At 36.2% G+C, this 18,021-nt stretch overlaps 1 long non-coding RNA gene across 1 annotated transcript; it reads left to right on the top strand.

Moving 5' to 3' along the window:
* Window positions 1-10,037: 10,037 nt before the first annotated feature.
* LOC127160268 (uncharacterized) lies at window positions 10,038-17,151 on the top strand. Its single transcript, XR_007826688.1, has 3 exons — window positions 10,038-10,126; window positions 15,450-15,546; window positions 17,034-17,151. It is a non-coding gene; the product is annotated as an uncharacterized LOC127160268 (long non-coding RNA).
* Window positions 17,152-18,021: the final 870 nt, after the last annotated feature.

Raw genomic sequence — 18,021 nt, 5'->3', positions numbered from 1 at the left:
AAATTAAAATAAAAAATTATACTCTGAACTCTACGTGGATTTACACAAACTGGGAGATTCAAAAAGTGTTAGGTTGTGCCCCGCGCTCTCCTATTAACAAAGCCAAAAAAAAAAAAGTTCCGTTCCATTTGTGTGACCATACCACAAGTTCGAAGAAATCGCACCCTATTTGTTGTCTTTATTTTACAAAAACTCTTTATAGTTCCAAATAATGTCTTATTTTTATCTGTGTGACAAAGTCGTTTCCGCTGCTAAGGAAAAACATCCAAGTGATCGCGCCGGAGCATTTGGGAAACATTTGTATTCGTGTCGAATGAGAGATGGAGCCTGTGCGTTTCAGTTTCTTAAATTCATTTTGGTTAGACTTTAATATGTTGTTTATAATGAATGCCATTTGACTTTGTATACAATAATAAATGTAAACACAAATTATAACGGCATGTATGGATATTTTTCTATAGCTAATTGCATAGATGCTTATATTTTCTGACTTTTATGGTGTTTATTTATTTTTTAATTTATTTATTTATTTATTTATTTTTGCTGCAACGCAATTTTGTCTGTGTGTAGCAGAATATATTTTTTAATCCATGCAACAAATGTTTTAAAAACAACGTACTCTTTATTGCATTCCAGATGCTTTTAAAAAACTTTTCACTATAACTTTTATGGGTAGTTTGAATGTAAAACATTGTCATGAATTCGTTTTATTCTCATCTGTAAAGTACAAATTAATTGTGATCTCATAAAAGTACCTATAGCACAATTCTCTGTTTATTTGGCTATCGAAAACTGACTATCGCGTGCGTATGAAACACATCAAGGCTTATTCCTCACAGCGAGTCTTCTTTCAAAAACGAAAAGTAGCCGAGATAAACCTGAATTTTCCTTTTTAAGGAGGTGATGTGGAAATTGACATGTTCGCGCGTTTCAAGCTTAGTTTCGCTTCTTACAGCTCGGAATATGCGCGGGCGTGATCACATTATAGGTGAGCTCAGACTAGTGTTGGTTTCATATACTTCATATATTTTATCAGAGAATTTTTTTTATCGACATGACATACTTCATTTAATAATAGTCACTTCAAGCTTTCTTTAGATATGCTTTATTTCTTATGCCATTTTCGTTCATTTTAGTAACTCGTTTTAGGAAGGTTCACGGAAACAGATAAGACAAAAAGCACACTAAAGTAATAAGTAATCTGATTACTTTTAAAATGCAGTAATCAGTAATGTAATTAAATTACAATTTTAAAGAAGTAATTAGTCATTTGTAGTGGATTAGTTTCTTTTTTTGTTTTTGAGTAGCTTACCCAACACTGTAGTTGACAATAGCCTGCACTGGACAAAGCTCTGATTTTTGAAAGTCCTTATTGGAGTATGGCTTAATCCTGGCCTCTAAGCCCTGTCTGTAAAACCAGGCCAAGTGTTTATTTGTTTTTTTTTTTACTTGAATTGAGGTTAGAATAAATAAATAAACAAATAAATAAACATAATGTACGCACATATATACATACACACCTTTACATTACCTTTACATGCTTACATTACCTTTATTCATTTAAAAACTATAATGGCATTAGTGTGGCTTCAGAAGAAAAAACCATGCTGTTTCCATTCAAACAACAAAAAAGTCTTTCAGCTGCTGTAACGACGCCATGTTCTTTTATTATAAATAACAGTGTTTCTTTGTCCTTTCATTATAAATAACAGTGTTTCTTTGTCCTTTCATTATAAATAACAGTGTTTCTCTCTTTCTTTCCTTTAAACAGAAGAACTACCTTCGGTCCCTTGGGGGACCAAACCCAGGTGCAACCGTGCGCAAAATGTTGCGCAAGGTTGCAATTAATGATGTATTGGCAGCCTACAGCCTTAAAGGGAAAAAAAACAAACTGGCCTTTCAAAACACCAAAATGTGTGACATGATTATAGGCAAGCTATCAGTAATTTTTATGGTTATTAAAAGCCAAGGTTTTTTTTTTTTTTTTTTTTTTTTTTTTTTTTAACTACATTCTATATTATTATTCCCGCTTCTAGGGGCAGTGCTAAAGATCTACAAAACACTGAAGGCCAATGAGATTGAAGACCTCATTTCAATGGTCCTAAAATTTGCCCCACACAGGCATTTGAAATGGTAAGCAACTGTGTCAATTTTGTTTTATTTTCAATAATTCAGTGGGCCTCATGCAAAATCAAAAACTTTCTTGCGTTATTTTTGACATGCCCCATATTATTCTTTAATAAGGATTGTAACTTCACAGCGACATCTCGTGATGGCATTGTATTGTCATAGGCACTCAATGTTAATTTGTATTTCTGCACAACAACAACAAACTTAAAAAGCACAATTACTGGATGAGTGTAAAAAGTATTTTTGCAGTGAATATCAGTCTACAAGACATAAGCTTCTCACAGAGCCGAAAATGAACACTCGCCAAGCACCAAATGCTAGTATTGGCCAGTATTGCTCTCTTAGCTTTATAGTTTATCTATTAGATCTGGTTCAGTGTGCTGAACCTAAATCTCCTCCGATGTGCATCATAGTGTCCTGTATTAGCCAAAATCATGACAGTTCACCACATGATAGCTAATCCAATCTCACGTGAATAAATGCAAATATTCCCTAAAAACACCTAGTAAAGACACTTACACGGTCAAGACCGTGGCCGGCTTCCTTAGAAATATGATAGCGCCCACTGTCAAAGAGGATGCAGACAGTGACAGAAATGCCGCCTCTTCATGCGCGAGAGTGGTAAAACAATAATTAGCCTACTTATTGATTACTAATTTGAATCACTACATTATAACGAAAACAATATCTTAAATAAATTAACAGTACACCCCCTGCAGGCACCACCACACCACCACTGGTTTATTTGTTAACTTTACACAAACATATAATGTTAATTCTGAAAAACGCAACATAAAGTTGCTTACAAACCCGCGTCTACGGTCAGGAGGAGAGTGGAAAAATGCCTGTGTGTGCTAGTGGTTAATAAAAGGTACAATAATATATTAAGATATTAATAAGGAAAAATATAAATAGATACAGGGTGAGACAGTGAGAATTCACTCCATGCCAAACGCCACAAGTACGAAATAACGACTTCATATCTCGAAATAACGAGTTATGTCGAAATAAGGAGATAAAGTTTTTTTTTTCTCCCCCATCATAAGTTTTATTTTTTTCCCCACCAAATAACGAGCCAGTTTGTCGAAATAACGACTTAGTATCTCGAAATAACGAGTTATTATTTTGAAATAACGAGATAAGTTTTTACATTATTTTCCTCCCCCAACATAGGTTTTCTTTTTTCCCCAACAAATAACGAGTTAAGAAGTCGAAATAACGACTTAATATATCGAAATAAGAGTTATGACGAAATAACGAGATGAATTCAACTATAGGTTTTCTTTTTTTCTCTCCCCACCATGCGGTTCAGGGCTTCCGTAGTTTGGAAATGTTAGACTGTTAATCATTGTAGTCATAGGCCCATAGACTTACTCATAGCATAAATATTTTCATTGAGGAGTAAACTAATAACCAGATCTTTTATTATTCTCACAGCGCACTTGTGCGGTGATGCGCTACACTATTATTGCAGGGCAAATAAATTGTAATAATAAATTCACATCTTAAGACTTGCAAGTGGATTTAGCACTTTCATATATATAATGGTAATAAAAATTATTCGTGGCTGCTAAATTTTGTCAACACAATCCACTACAGTCAATTTTTAGGCCTACAATTTCTATCTGACTCATGTCATTTTCCCCTTGTTTTTGATTTGCAGATGATGGTGAAGTGAGGACAGACGACAAGTTTTCAGATTTTCAGTTTCCACAATTTCAGTTTCACAGTTATTGATGTTAATTTTTTTTGATGTTTCTTAAAATATATATGTTCATGTTTCACACAATATTAAGATTTAAATTTTATTTAATTTTGTATTTTAAATTTTATTTTTAAGATTTAAAGTTTATTTAAATGCAAATATAATATGTACTTTTAATATTAAATTCATGATTAATAAACAATGTAGAAGAAGTGGCTTGATGACTGATTATTTATGTACAGGTATCAGTGAAAGTTTTCTTAACGTAAATAGAACGTTCCCTGTAGGTTAGGGGAACGTTCCGGGAACCTACAGGGAACGTTCTCGAACGTTGCGGGAACGTTCCCGAACGTTCCCTGTAGGTTCCCGGAACGTTCCCTAACCTACAGGGAACGTTCGGGAACGTTCTCGGACGTTCCCGATAGGTTCCCAGAACGTTCCCCTAACCTACAGGGAACGCGTTCTATTTACGTTAAGAAAACTTTCCTGGCTAACCAATAGGGAACGTTCTTGGGAACGTTCTGGGAACGTTCTGGGAACCAAAACCTAACGTTCCCAGAACGTTCTGGGAACCAAAAATTGTTAGCTGGGTAGCAATTTGTCAAAGGTACTCGCACGTCTCGGTGCTTACGTTAACCGCTTTAACAGCACCGTTCAGAGTTTACGTGACAGTTTACATCCTCCGTGAGCGGGATGACCGCGAGTTGCGAGACTTAAGTAACGTCACGCGTTTCATTTCGGTGCCCCTGTTAACAGATGACTGCTTGTGCAGATTTAATTTACATCATAAAATAATCATGAGAAAGTGTGCTGAACAACACGACGTTCCCGTGAATCACAACTGTTGTCAATGAAGCGTGTAATTCTTACCGTAGGAACCCAGAGATTTTCCGCCTATGCCCGCTATGAGGCCGGGGAATGTGTGAAATCCTCCCGCGACCTCATTCGCTAAACCCGGCACAAGTCTCCCTCGCGCCCCTTGGACGGAGGATTCGTTAATCTGCGGTTACCGCAAATGTAGACACCTTAATACACTACTGCAGTTACCAAACATGACAAATTAAAAGTGAAATAAATCACTTACCGCAGTTGTGAATCGTACTTATTGCTGCTCCCGAATGTCGACTGTTGAAGAAAAACCCACCTCTGTAGATTTAAAATTTACAGCAATATGCTGTACTTTTGCGTCAAACCACCACGTGATCAGATTATGCTGTAAGCACTTCTTGTTAAAGATATTGTTTTGTTTTTTTTTCTCCTAGTGTTTTTTAATTGCAGGTGATTTGTTATTTATTATATAAAGACTGTGTTTGTTTCAAGTATATTTTGTGTAAAAGTCTATCTAATACCCAAACACTGGTTAAAAATAAAACAGCTGACTATATTTGGTTATACAACTATGTTGAATGTATTTCTTCAGACAATAATTTAATCTGATTTGAGTTCTGTGCTGATTTTTTGAGTGCTACCTTGATTTTATACTATACTTTATACTACAATTTATTTTAGACTCTTCTTAGATATATTATCATTAACAACTAGAATAACTTAAGATGTATCATCTAGCCTACCTGATTATGATACTAAACTTACCTTGAATTGAACCTTGTCAGTAAGTGAGACAAACTGATTAATTTGTAATTAGGTCAAATGGACACCAGCTTGGTCAGGCTGGGAGACCAACTAAAACCAGCTACTTCCAGCTAAAACCAGACTGGCCAGGCTGGGAGACCAGCTAAAACCAGCTAATTCCAGCTACTTCTGGCTTAACAAGCTAAAACCAGCCTGGCCAGGCTGGGAGACCAGCTAAAACCAGCTACTTCCAGCTAAAACCAGACTGGCCAGGCTGGGAGACCAGCTAAAACAAGCTACTTCCAGCTAAAACCAGCCTGGCTGGGAGACCAGCTAAAACCAGCTACTTCCAGCTAAAACCAGCCTGGCCAGGCTGGGAGACCAGCTAAAACCAGCTATTTCCAGCTTAAACCAGCTAAAACCAGCTACTTCCAGCTACTTCCATCTTAAACCAGCTAAAACCAGCCTGGCCAGGCTGAGAGACCAGCTAAAACCAGCTACTTCCAGCTAAAACCAGCCTGGCTGGGAGACCAGCTAAAACCAGCTACTTCCAGCTAAAACCAGCCTGGCTGGGAGACCAGCTTGACCAGGCTGGGAGACCAGCTAAAACAAGCTACTTCCACCTTAAACTAGCTAAAACCAGCCAACCAGCTTAAGCTGGTTTTAGCTGTTTTTTTCAGCAGGGTATTCCTGTAAAAGTGAACAGATGAGTAAGCAAGAAGCTTAAAATATCCAAATGTGGAAAGCAACTTCCTTTCCAACCTCTGCCTCAGCACTGGAAACATTTTCACTTTCGTCTAGGTTGACATGTCATGCATGGCTCCCAACTGCTGGGCTAAGTTTGTATCCTTCCCTTCACTTACGGCAAAGAGGATGCTTAGTTTTGTCTTGGCTTTTTTTTTTGGCCATTGTTCTCTGTTTTCTCCTTCTCTCTATCTTCTATTTCTTTCTTTGGCTATGCTTTCATCTTGCCGTCCCTGTGCTGCATAGGCTTCACTCAAACAGTAAGTCACCAGTGTTACAAGATTAACGTTGCATGTTTTAAGTTCATATCATCTGCCAAAATCAAAATAAGAAAGTTACGCTTGTGCACACTGTACTGTATTTAATTTTATTATAAATAAAATTTAGTTATGATTTATTAGTTTTATTAGGATTCTGTAAAGCTCCTTAAAAAAAAAACATAAAACCCACCTTCTGAAATACTTCACATTTTGTCCCTGATCTACGTGCAATTTCTGCTCCAGTGTCTTAGCTCTGTAGGTCTTTCTGTGGCAAAAGTCCATGTTTAAATAATATTATTTTATTATGCCCTTGGTTTGGTTATGGAATTTATTAGATACTGTGAAAATTGTTTGTACTTTAACAACCTTGTGTCAAGCAGAAAAAAATTGGTTTGAGTTACAGTTGTTCATAATTACAGAGAAGCTGTCCTAAAATCATTAGCCTCGCTGTGTCATTACTTGGAAAACTGCCACCCCATACGGAAATGTAATATATGACATATATGTCCCTATGTCAGAAGTGCTGCTCTCATATATGTTAAATATAGGGCAATATATTATTATCACATACATCCATCTTCTGGATATATGTAGATATATGTTTATAACATATATGAATTTCCCATAGTACAATTTGTATATAAACATATATTGAAAGTATATATATGGGTAACTTTTATATGGTATTGCATGTTATGACCATATATGTTTACAATATATATTAAATCGTATATTGTATTATATGATATGACCATATATGTTAACAATATATGTAAAAATTATATATGGTATTCTATGTTTTGACCATTTGTTACCAATGTATATACTGAATTTATGCAAGTTTATTAACCATATATGCCTAAAAGATACTGTTTATTGTAAATCATATAACAAAATTAATTTTTGCTTAATAAATAATAAATAATCTTTATTAATTGTTTCAATTCAGTTTTCTGGGGGAAAAAGTACAGATGAATATATAACCTGTTAAAAAAATGCCAATGTACTAAAAGTTACTTGTAGGAATGTATTATAGAGTTATTGAGGGGGGAAAAACACTTCATGTAACTGTTTGTCCATATGTGCTCTCATCATCAATGAACTAAAACGCATTTCATTAAAATACATGAGCGATTGTGTTATGGCGTTATTTTTTAGTCAAAAGTTATGAGCGTGTAAGACATGCTCACGAGCACATTATGTTATTTCACACGCGCAAAAATGAACCTTCAAGCTGGCATGATAAAAGTACTCGCGCACAAATTCAACAACTGAGAGGTGTACAGGCAGCTGCGCGCGAGCGCCTGGCATACTCTCATAGGTTAACTCTGCTTGTACAGTGGAATCCTGCGCGCGCGCAGCGGGCTTCTGCTCGCGGAGTGCTGTTTTGCTCGCGCAGTGGATTTCTCCTCGCTCAGCTGATTTCTGCTCCCTCGAGTCTAGATGACTTTTGACAATTTGGGGGCGGAAACCAAGGAGGGCACTGACTCTCTTATGATTGGTCACTTTCATCGTAATCACACCCACAGGGACATCCTTGTACCTTGATTGACAGCTCTCATTACAGGAAGCACGGAGTCAAAGTATCTGACGGAGTTCAGTCATTCAGTTAACACTGCACAGTGGACGGAATGGCGGCGACACCTGAAGATGTAGGCGTAAGTGATATTGATATATGATGGGGGCTGTGTGTTTGACAATGTAGCAATTTAATCTGAAATTTGTTTGGAACATGTAAGTAGCTGACATAAACTAATCAACCTTAACTAGCAAGTTTTAGGCTAGCAAACTCAGCAGGGGCTAACGTTAGGTGTCTCTCAGCAAACTAGCGTTTTGTTCAGTGCTGCATGTGTAAAACAAAACGTAAAGTATGGCCAGTGGTTCCCAAACTTTTCATGGCAAGTGTTTTAGTTGAACTAGTGACCATGTACAGTACCAGTCAAAAGTTTGGAAACATTACTATTTTTAATGTTTTTGAAAGAAGTCTCTTATGCTCATCAAGCCTGCAGTTAAAAAAACAAAACAAAAAAAAAACAAAAAAAAACAGTAATATTATGAAATATTATTACAATTTAAAATAATGGTTCTCTTTTTTAATATATTTTAAAATGTAATTTATTTTTGTGATGCAAAGCTGAATTTTCATCAGCAAGTACTCCAGTCTTTGGTGTCTTATGATCCTTCAGAAATCATCCTAATATGCTGATTTGATACTCAGTTATTATCAATGATGGAAACAGTTGTGCTGTTTAATATATTTTTGGAATACTTTTTCAGGATTCATTGATGAGTAAAACGTTAACAGCATTTATTCATAAAAACAGCATTTATTCAAAATAAAAACATTTCTAACAATATACATCATTACCATCACCTTTTATCAATTTAACGCATCCTTGTTGAATTAAAGTACTAATTTCTTAAAAAAAAAATAGTTATTGTTCCCAAACTTTTGAACGGTAGTGTATATTGTTACAAAAGGTTTCTATTCTAAATAAATACAGTTCTTTTTAACTTTTTATTCATCAAATAATCCTGAAAAAAGTATCTCAGGTTATAAAAAAAATATTAAGCAGCACAACTGTTTCCAACATTGATCATAAATCAGATGAGCATAAGAGACTTCTTTCAAAAACATTAAAAATAGTAATGTTTCCAAACTTTTGACTGGTACTGTACATGGTCACTAGTTCAACTAAAACACTTGCCATGAAAAGTTTGGGAACCACTGGCCATACTTTACGTTTTGTTTTACACATGCAGCACTGAACAAAACGCTAGTTTGCTGAGAGACACCTAACGTTAGCCCCTGCTGAGTTTGCTAGCCTAAAACTTGCTAGTTAAGGTTGATTAGCTTATGTCAGCTACTTACATGTTCCAAACAAATTTCAGATTAAATTGCTACATTGTCAAACACACAGCCCCCCATCATATATCAATATCACTTACGCCTACATCTTCAGGTGTCGCCGCCATTCCGTTAACTGAATGACTGAACTCTGTCAGATACTTTGACTCCGTGCTTCCTGTAATGAGAGCTGTCAATCAAGGTACAAGGATGTCCCTGTGGGTGTGATTACGATGAAAGTGACCAATCATAAGAGAGTCAGTGCCCTCCTTGGTTTCCGCCCCCAAATTGTCAAAAGTCATCTAGACTCGAGGGAGCAGAAATCAGCTGAGCGAGGAGAAATCCACTGCGCGAGCAAAACAGCACTCCGCGAGCAGAAGCCCGCTGCGCGCGCGCAGGATTCCACTGTACAAGCAGAGTTAACCTATGAGAGTATGCCAGGCGCTCGCGCGCAGCTGCCTGTACACCTCTCAGTTGTTGAATTTGTGCGCGAGTACTTTTATCATGCCAGCTTGAAGGTTCATTTTTGCGCGTGTGAAATAACATAATGTGCTCGTGAGCATGTCTTACACGCTCATAACTTTTGACTAAAAAATAACGCCATAGATTGTGTGTGAACGTCACAATACCGCTTTTGCGCATGCGCCATAATGTAAACACATCCGCGCTAACGGCAGAGTCTGAGCAATGGCTGCGGCTAAACAAACAGTCATCTGGGGTAAGATGTTTTTCTTAGCAAGTGGAAGGATAACAAATGTGCCAGTACCTTCACACAATAAACGACAATGATTTTATAGACGGGCACGAAGACAGACCGACATCACTGAGTGAAAGGATGAAACGCCCTTGAATGTGGCAGCGGTGCAGGTAATTTACGCTAATTTATATGGCGTTATTTTTTAGTCAAAAGTTATGAGCGTGTAAGACATGCTCACGAGCACATTATGTTATTTCACACGCGCAAAAATGAACCTTCAAGCTGGCATGATAAAAGTACTCGCGCACAAATTCAACAACTGAGAGGTGTACAGGCAGCTGCGCGCGAGCGCCTGGCATACTCTCATAGGTTAACTCTGCTTGTACAGTGGAATCCTGCGCGCGCGCAGCGGGCTTCTGCTCGCGGAGTGCTGTTTTGCTCGCGCAGTGGATTTCTCCTCGCTCAGCTGATTTCTGCTCCCTCGAGTCTAGATGACTTTTGACAATTTGGGGGCGGAAACCAAGGAGGGCACTGACTCTCTTATGATTGGTCACTTTCATCGTAATCACACCCACAGGGACATCCTTGTACCTTGATTGACAGCTCTCATTACAGGAAGCACGGAGTCAAAGTATCTGACGGAGTTCAGTCATTCAGTTAACACTGCACAGTGGACGGAATGGCGGCGACACCTGAAGATGTAGGCGTAAGTGATATTGATATATGATGGGGGCTGTGTGTTTGACAATGTAGCAATTTAATCTGAAATTTGTTTGGAACATGTAAGTAGCTGACATAAACTAATCAACCTTAACTAGCAAGTTTTAGGCTAGCAAACTCAGCAGGGGCTAACGTTAGGTGTCTCTCAGCAAACTAGCGTTTTGTTCAGTGCTGCATGTGTAAAACAAAACGTAAAGTATGGCCAGTGGTTCCCAAACTTTTCATGGCAAGTGTTTTAGTTGAACTAGTGACCATGTACAGTACCAGTCAAAAGTTTGGAAACATTACTATTTTTAATGTTTTTGAAAGAAGTCTCTTATGCTCATCAAGCCTGCAGTTAAAAAAACAAAACAAAAAAAAAAAAAAAAAAAAAAACAGTAATATTATGAAATATTATTACAATTTAAAATAATGGTTCTCTTTTTTAATATATTTTAAAATGTAATTTATTTTTGTGATGCAAAGCTGAATTTTCATCAGCAAGTACTCCAGTCTTTGGTGTCTTATGATCCTTCAGAAATCATCCTAATATGCTGATTTGATACTCAGTTATTATCAATGATGGAAACAGTTGTGCTGTTTAATATATTTTTTGGAATACTTTTTCAGGATTCATTGATGAGTAAAACGTTAACAGCATTTATTCATAAAAACAGCATTTATTCAAAATAAAAACATTTCTAACAATATACATCATTACCATCACCTTTTATCAATTTAACGCATCCTTGTTGAATTAAAGTACTAATTTCTTAAAAAAAAAAAAATAGTTATTGTTCCCAAACTTTTGAACGGTAGTGTATATTGTTACAAAAGGTTTCTATTCTAAATAAATACAGTTCTTTTTAACTTTTTATTCATCAAATAATCCTGAAAAAAAGTATCTCAGGTTATAAAAAATATTAAGCAGCACAACTGTTTCCAACATTGATCATAAATCAGATGAGCATAAGAGACTTCTTTCAAAAACATTAAAAATAGTAATGTTTCCAAACTTTTGACTGGTACTGTACATGGTCACTAGTTCAACTAAAACACTTGCCATGAAAAGTTTGGGAACCACTGGCCATACTTTACGTTTTGTTTTACACATGCAGCACTGAACAAAACGCTAGTTTGCTGAGAGACACCTAACGTTAGCCCCTGCTGAGTTTGCTAGCCTAAAACTTGCTAGTTAAGGTTGATTAGCTTATGTCAGCTACTTACATGTTCCAAACAAATTTCAGATTAAATTGCTACATTGTCAAACACACAGCCCCCCATCATATATCAATATCACTTACGCCTACATCTTCAGGTGTCGCCGCCATTCCGTTAACTGAATGACTGAACTCTGTCAGATACTTTGACTCCGTGCTTCCTGTAATGAGAGCTGTCAATCAAGGTACAAGGATGTCCCCGTGGGTGTGATTACGATGAAAGTGACCAATCATAAGAGAGTCAGTGCCCTCCTTGGTTTCCGCCCCCAAATTGTCAAAAGTCATCTAGACTCGAGGGAGCAGAAATCAGCTGAGCGAGGAGAAATCCACTGCGCGAGCAAAACAGCACTCCGCGAGCAGAAGCCCGCTGCGCGCGCGCAGGATTCCACTGTACAAGCAGAGTTAACCTATGAGAGTATGCCAGGCGCTCGCGCGCAGCTGCCTGTACACCTCTCAGTTGTTGAATTTGTGCGCGAGTACTTTTATCATGCCAGCTTGAAGGTTCATTTTTGCGCGTGTGAAATAACATAATGTGCTCGTGAGCATGTCTTACACGCTCATAACTTTTGACTAAAAAATAACGCCATAAATTTACTCAACGCTTTATTCCTGCGCTAATATTACATAGAAACTAAGTGTTATATGATTGTTTTGGTCTGCAAGAGCCTCTGTCTCTATATAGATCAGCTAATGTTTTAAATATTCCCTGTCATTGTTTTATATATGATGTTATGATTACAGCTGCATTGATGTGTTTTGCAATTTGCTCGTGTTAAAGTTAATTTTAGCTACTGGGTAGGTTAATATGTATGGAGATACTGTGAGCTCATTGTTTTCACTGGACAAGCAATGCCACATTTGGAAATTATTTAAAGCTGTCTGACAAAAATAATGGATGAAAATTATAATGTTTATCTCTGAGATGTAGTATAAAACTGTACAAAATGGAATTATTTAAATGCAAGCACCTTGAATTCATATAGTAAATTACAGTATTTATATTGCAGTAACATGTCAGTGACATGCCTAGAGTGGGTGCATACGTACATGCATGTGCATATTGCATAAAGGGGTCATTCCAGCTGGAATCATCAAATTTTGGAAAAGTTCCCCACCTGACCCCCTCAGATTTGTCTGAAAAAAATCTATGTGATGGGTAATATGCCCAATAGATCATATACAAAATTTCAGATCTCTACTGTGTGTACTTTTTTCACAAAAAAACTGTAAAAAAGTTTGTTTTTCACCCCGTTTTGGCATCACTGTCTGAGTGACCATGTTCAGACTAAAATATCTCCAGAACTATTTGTGCCAGGTCCATGAAATTTTCTGGGCTAAGAGTCTTAGTCCAGAACTGCATGAATTACAACTCACAGCATTGTTACTGAGTTTACACCTGAATGCTGGCCCTCTACTTTTCTTTGAAACTATTACTTTTAAGGGTTTTCAGATGTCCATAGAAACCTCAATTTTCAATGTATAAGCATCAAACTTGGTAAATGGTCTGATATGTACCATGTCTTTCACATCCTTTGACATCAGACAATAGAGTCTTATGGATGTTGAGATATTAATGTCCAAAAATGGGAAAAAACTGATTTACACCAATGTTCAGAGCAATATTTCCCATGAATGACACTAGGTGTGAACATGAAACTTGTTTTTTTGAAAGAGCATATTGTTATTGATAAAATATAAAAAAATTAGGATGGGGTTTTGCCTCATTTTTCTATAATAATTTTTTTAAAACTCAGAGTTTCGTCACTGATCCTATTGTTCACTTTTGCTATTCAACTTGGTATGGGCATTTCAACAGAATTGATTAATGTTCCACTTATACAAAAAATACAAAATACAAAAAACGTACTTCCAGACATGAGTCACTTTAATAATGTATATCACCAACACAGATAAATGTGACATAACAGTTACTGAAAGTTGTTCATGAAAGTGTCTGAATCCACAGTTTCATTTTCTTTTATGACATAGCATCGTCCAGTGGAAGTAACTGGCACATCAATTTTCATTATGATGTGCTGGAGAGGCACCCAACAGACATCTTCCCTTTTTGGCCAAAAGTAGCCTCTAGCTGGGCCATGGGGATGCAAAAAAACCACTTGAATGTTTGCTCTGTGTAAGAGACGTCTCTGATGATACCAACCCACCATTGTCGGTCATACACACACACAAAGTAACATATTGTCCTGGGGCCATATCTGTGATGTGAAGGCCTTGTTCAACTGGGTCAGCCTCAAAGTTGACATGGAATCCTGGTGTTCCTGATACTTGACTGACCTCAAAATTCATCATTGTTGACTGATTGACTGAGTGATTAATTGATGCTAGATCTCATACCACCTGAATATTATTATTTCTAATCAATATTGCCCTGCTTTCTCAATGAAAATGGATGTATTATTCACTGGATTGGGTGGAACATCAAGATTAGGTACTTATGTTGCATTCCATTGAATGTCGGTAGTCGGTGAATCCGAGTTAGTTCTCCCGATGTCTGTCGTAAATGCGTTCCATTGTAACAGTTGGCAAAAATATGGATGCCTATGGATAATTCCAACCAACTCGGTCTGCACTGAACTGGCCCGAGTGTGTGTTTCGGAACCCCAACTTAAGTGGCCGTTCCATTGCACTTTCCTGAGGTGGAGGCCGGATTTCCCCGAGTCCCGAGCACAATGGAATGCTGGATTATAGCATTAATTTAGGCATATGAGTTCAAAATAGCTGGTACTACAGTAGTTGTGAATGTCACACAACAGTGATTTTTAAAAAAAATTATTACAGAAAAATGAGGCAAAACATCCCATCCCAATTTTTTTATATTTTATCAATAAGAACATGCTCTTTCAAAAAAAAAAAAGTTTCATGTTCACACCTGGTGTCATTCATGGGAAATATTGCTCTGAACATTGGTGTAAATGAGTTTTTTTCAATTTTTGGACCTTAATATCTCAACATCCATAAAACTCTATTGTCTGATGTCAAAGGATGTGAAAGACATGGTACATATCAGACCATTTACCAAGTTTGATGCTTATACATTGAAAATTGAGGTTTCTATGGACATCTGAAAACCCTTAAAGTAATAGTTTCAAAGAAAAGTAGAGGGCCAGCATTCAGGTGTAAATTCAGTAACAATGCTGTGAGTTGTAATTCATGCAGTTCTGGACTAGGACTCTTAGCCCAGAAAATTTCATGGACCTGGCACAAATAGTTCTGGAGATATTTTAGTCTGAACATGGTCACTCAGACAGTGATGCCAAAACGTGGTGAAAAACAAACTTTTTACAGATTTTTGTGGAAAAAGTACGCACAGTAGAGATCTGAAATTTTGTATATGATTTATTAGGCATATTACCCATCACATAGATTTTTTTTCAGACAAATCTGAGGGGGTCAGGTGGGGACCATTTGTTGATTCCAGCTGGAATGACCCAAAGGTACAGTACACTAAAGGATGTGATTGTGGGGTTTTAAAAATATGGTTAATCTATCGTAGTAAATTTTGTTCATATCTTTGCTGATAATTGTGCTATTCTTGTTTTTGTCCCATGAAAAGGTAATGAGTCCCGAAATTCTCAGAAAATAGAAATGGAGGCCGAACCTGCAGATGTGGATGGCAGTGATGTGAATGATGGAGCATCTACACAGAAAAGGTTAAATATTTTATTGAAACCAAACCTAGCCTCTGCAATATACATGTAAACAAATCAAATCAACAAAATATGTTAGTTAAAAATGTGTCTCCATGTACTCCATTTAATAAAATTCTAGTGCATTTAATCTATTAAATAATAATAATTAATAAGAGTGAGTGAGTTTTTGGATATGGTAAGATTAAACTTATTTTAGTGAATGAAGTACCATATTTCAGCTATCATTTTGTTAGGGTGGGTACACAAAATATTATTTTATCCTTGCTTCTAGAAAATCCTCAATCTATCTGCTTTCTAACAGCTTCATGTGGCAATAAACATTTATTTTTAACGTGGCTTTAAGCACTATAGATTATTAAAGTTTCACTTTCACTGTGGCAAAGGCAGTAAATGTGGTGTTTATATGGAATAATTGTAATATTTATGGTACAAATACAGAGAGAGTCCCCGTATCAGTAGGAAAGCGATCAAATGAGCATCTTCCATCCGACGACTTGTGTTGCATTTCAGGGCAAAGCAAAACAAAAAAAATGTGGGGAAACTATTAATTGGTTATTCTACAATTAATTGTACTATAAATTATACTACAATTGGAAAATACTGTAAATTGATAAACTTGGCGTGATGACGTTTAATGCCTCCGACAGGGCCTGTAGTCCCATTTAGCAGCATGTTAGCAACCATCTTTTTTAAGAAACATAACAGTTTAAAAAAAAAAAAAAATCAAGAGTGGGGTTTAACTGGTGTGTTTTATGTCATAGAATAAAACGTAAAAGTATTATGAGTTTGTGTGAACCGCGGACCTTATTTTAGGGGATTTAATCAAAATTGTCATTCAAAAACCCATGTCATAGTTCCACCCCTCTATTTCTTTTCTCCAGGCCAAAACGATGCACATATTAGGTATTATGAATGTCAACACTTTATTTCATTGATGCTAAATAGCAAATTAAATTGTAACCTTAGCTGTGAACTCTGTCATTGAGCATTTGGGTTACTATAGCTTAGTTCTTCATGTATATAGAGACATATTATTTGAATGGGCATGCAGGCTGTGCTCTGTTGTTGTTCTGCCATGTCCTTGTGGTATCTGGGAATATTTTACAACTACAACTTATAATTATTACATAAATAATGAGTATTCTGCAGTTTTAAAATAATCTTTAACTTTACCAACTATGTTTAATACTCAGTATATTTGTTATCTTATAGTAGTTAATCACTTTAAGATATAGGCACAGTTCTAACTAAAAAGCAAAATTAAACTTTGGTACAATGTTGGATTGCAAGACTTAAGCAGGTTTTATATTTTAATATCATGTTGACTAAAATCAAGTTTAGTTTACTGTACCACCCAACACTACCAAAGTTAAAAAGGTGCTTTTAAATGTTGTGCACTTCCTGAAATCATATGTGGTTCAGAAAATTTATTGTAATTATCTTATAAAACCCAAACTTTTACTTTTTTTTTTTTTTTTTTTTAACAGATGCTGGAATCCAGAAATTTCTTCACCTGGGGCCTACTGGGGATGGCAGTAAACCAAAAACTAACCATGCTGTGGGGATACAAACCTGTAGACCTTTAGCTGAACCACTACAATTGATGTTCTGTTTCTTATGCCTGTTCAGTGTTTTGGTCAGTTATGTGTGTAATTGTTTCTTTTTTTCTGTTTGATTGTGCAGGTCAGTAACATTTTTTTCTATTTAAATAAATTCTGTTTAAATAAAGATGTTTCTTTGTGTAGTTTACTATACCATTTAACATTTAAGGCTTAAGGTGTGAAAAGTGCAATGCACTGCAACTTTGTAGAGTGTAGAGTGTCTTACATGTGTCTACAACCTCTATTTAAAGATCAAAGATCACATTAAAATATTAAATATATGAAACCATATATTTCATGCATATATGTCTAATTTGTATATAACGTAATAAAAATACATATATCTCACATATATTCATAATTTATATGAATATATGTATTTATATATACATTCCATATATGGCAATACATGTATTATACATACATAAACATATATTTTTGTATGGGTTAGACTTGTCAATAGAACTGTCAATATATGAAATTGTTCCATTTTCTAATAGGAATCATATATGGATATGGCATATATAAAACATGCATTTAATATATGGGTATTTCATATAAGCACATATATTACATTTCCGTATGGGACATCCCAAAATACAGGTATCAGAATCGGTATCGGCGAGTAATAGGAAAAAAAAATATCGGTACTCATACTCTGTCTTAAAAATGGTATCGGTGCATCCCTAGTGACAGCCCTAATCGTATACGTCAATCTGCTTGTCCAGGCTGATTGTGTTATAAATGCACCAATATGTTGTTGTGTAAGACCCTAATACTTTATACACTGTTGGTGAAATCTTAGCACTTTGTGGCGGTGCTGAAGGTGCCAGCACTGTCTTCAGATTTTCTTAAAGAATAACATAGGTTTCAT

Source organism: Labeo rohita, unplaced genomic scaffold (genome assembly GCF_022985175.1).
Source record: "Labeo rohita strain BAU-BD-2019 unplaced genomic scaffold, IGBB_LRoh.1.0 scaffold_309, whole genome shotgun sequence".
NCBI classification, from domain to species: domain Eukaryota; kingdom Metazoa; phylum Chordata; class Actinopteri; order Cypriniformes; family Cyprinidae; genus Labeo; species Labeo rohita.
The sequence above is the reverse complement of the archived record's forward strand: the minus strand, read 5'-3'. Positions and strand labels throughout refer to the sequence as shown.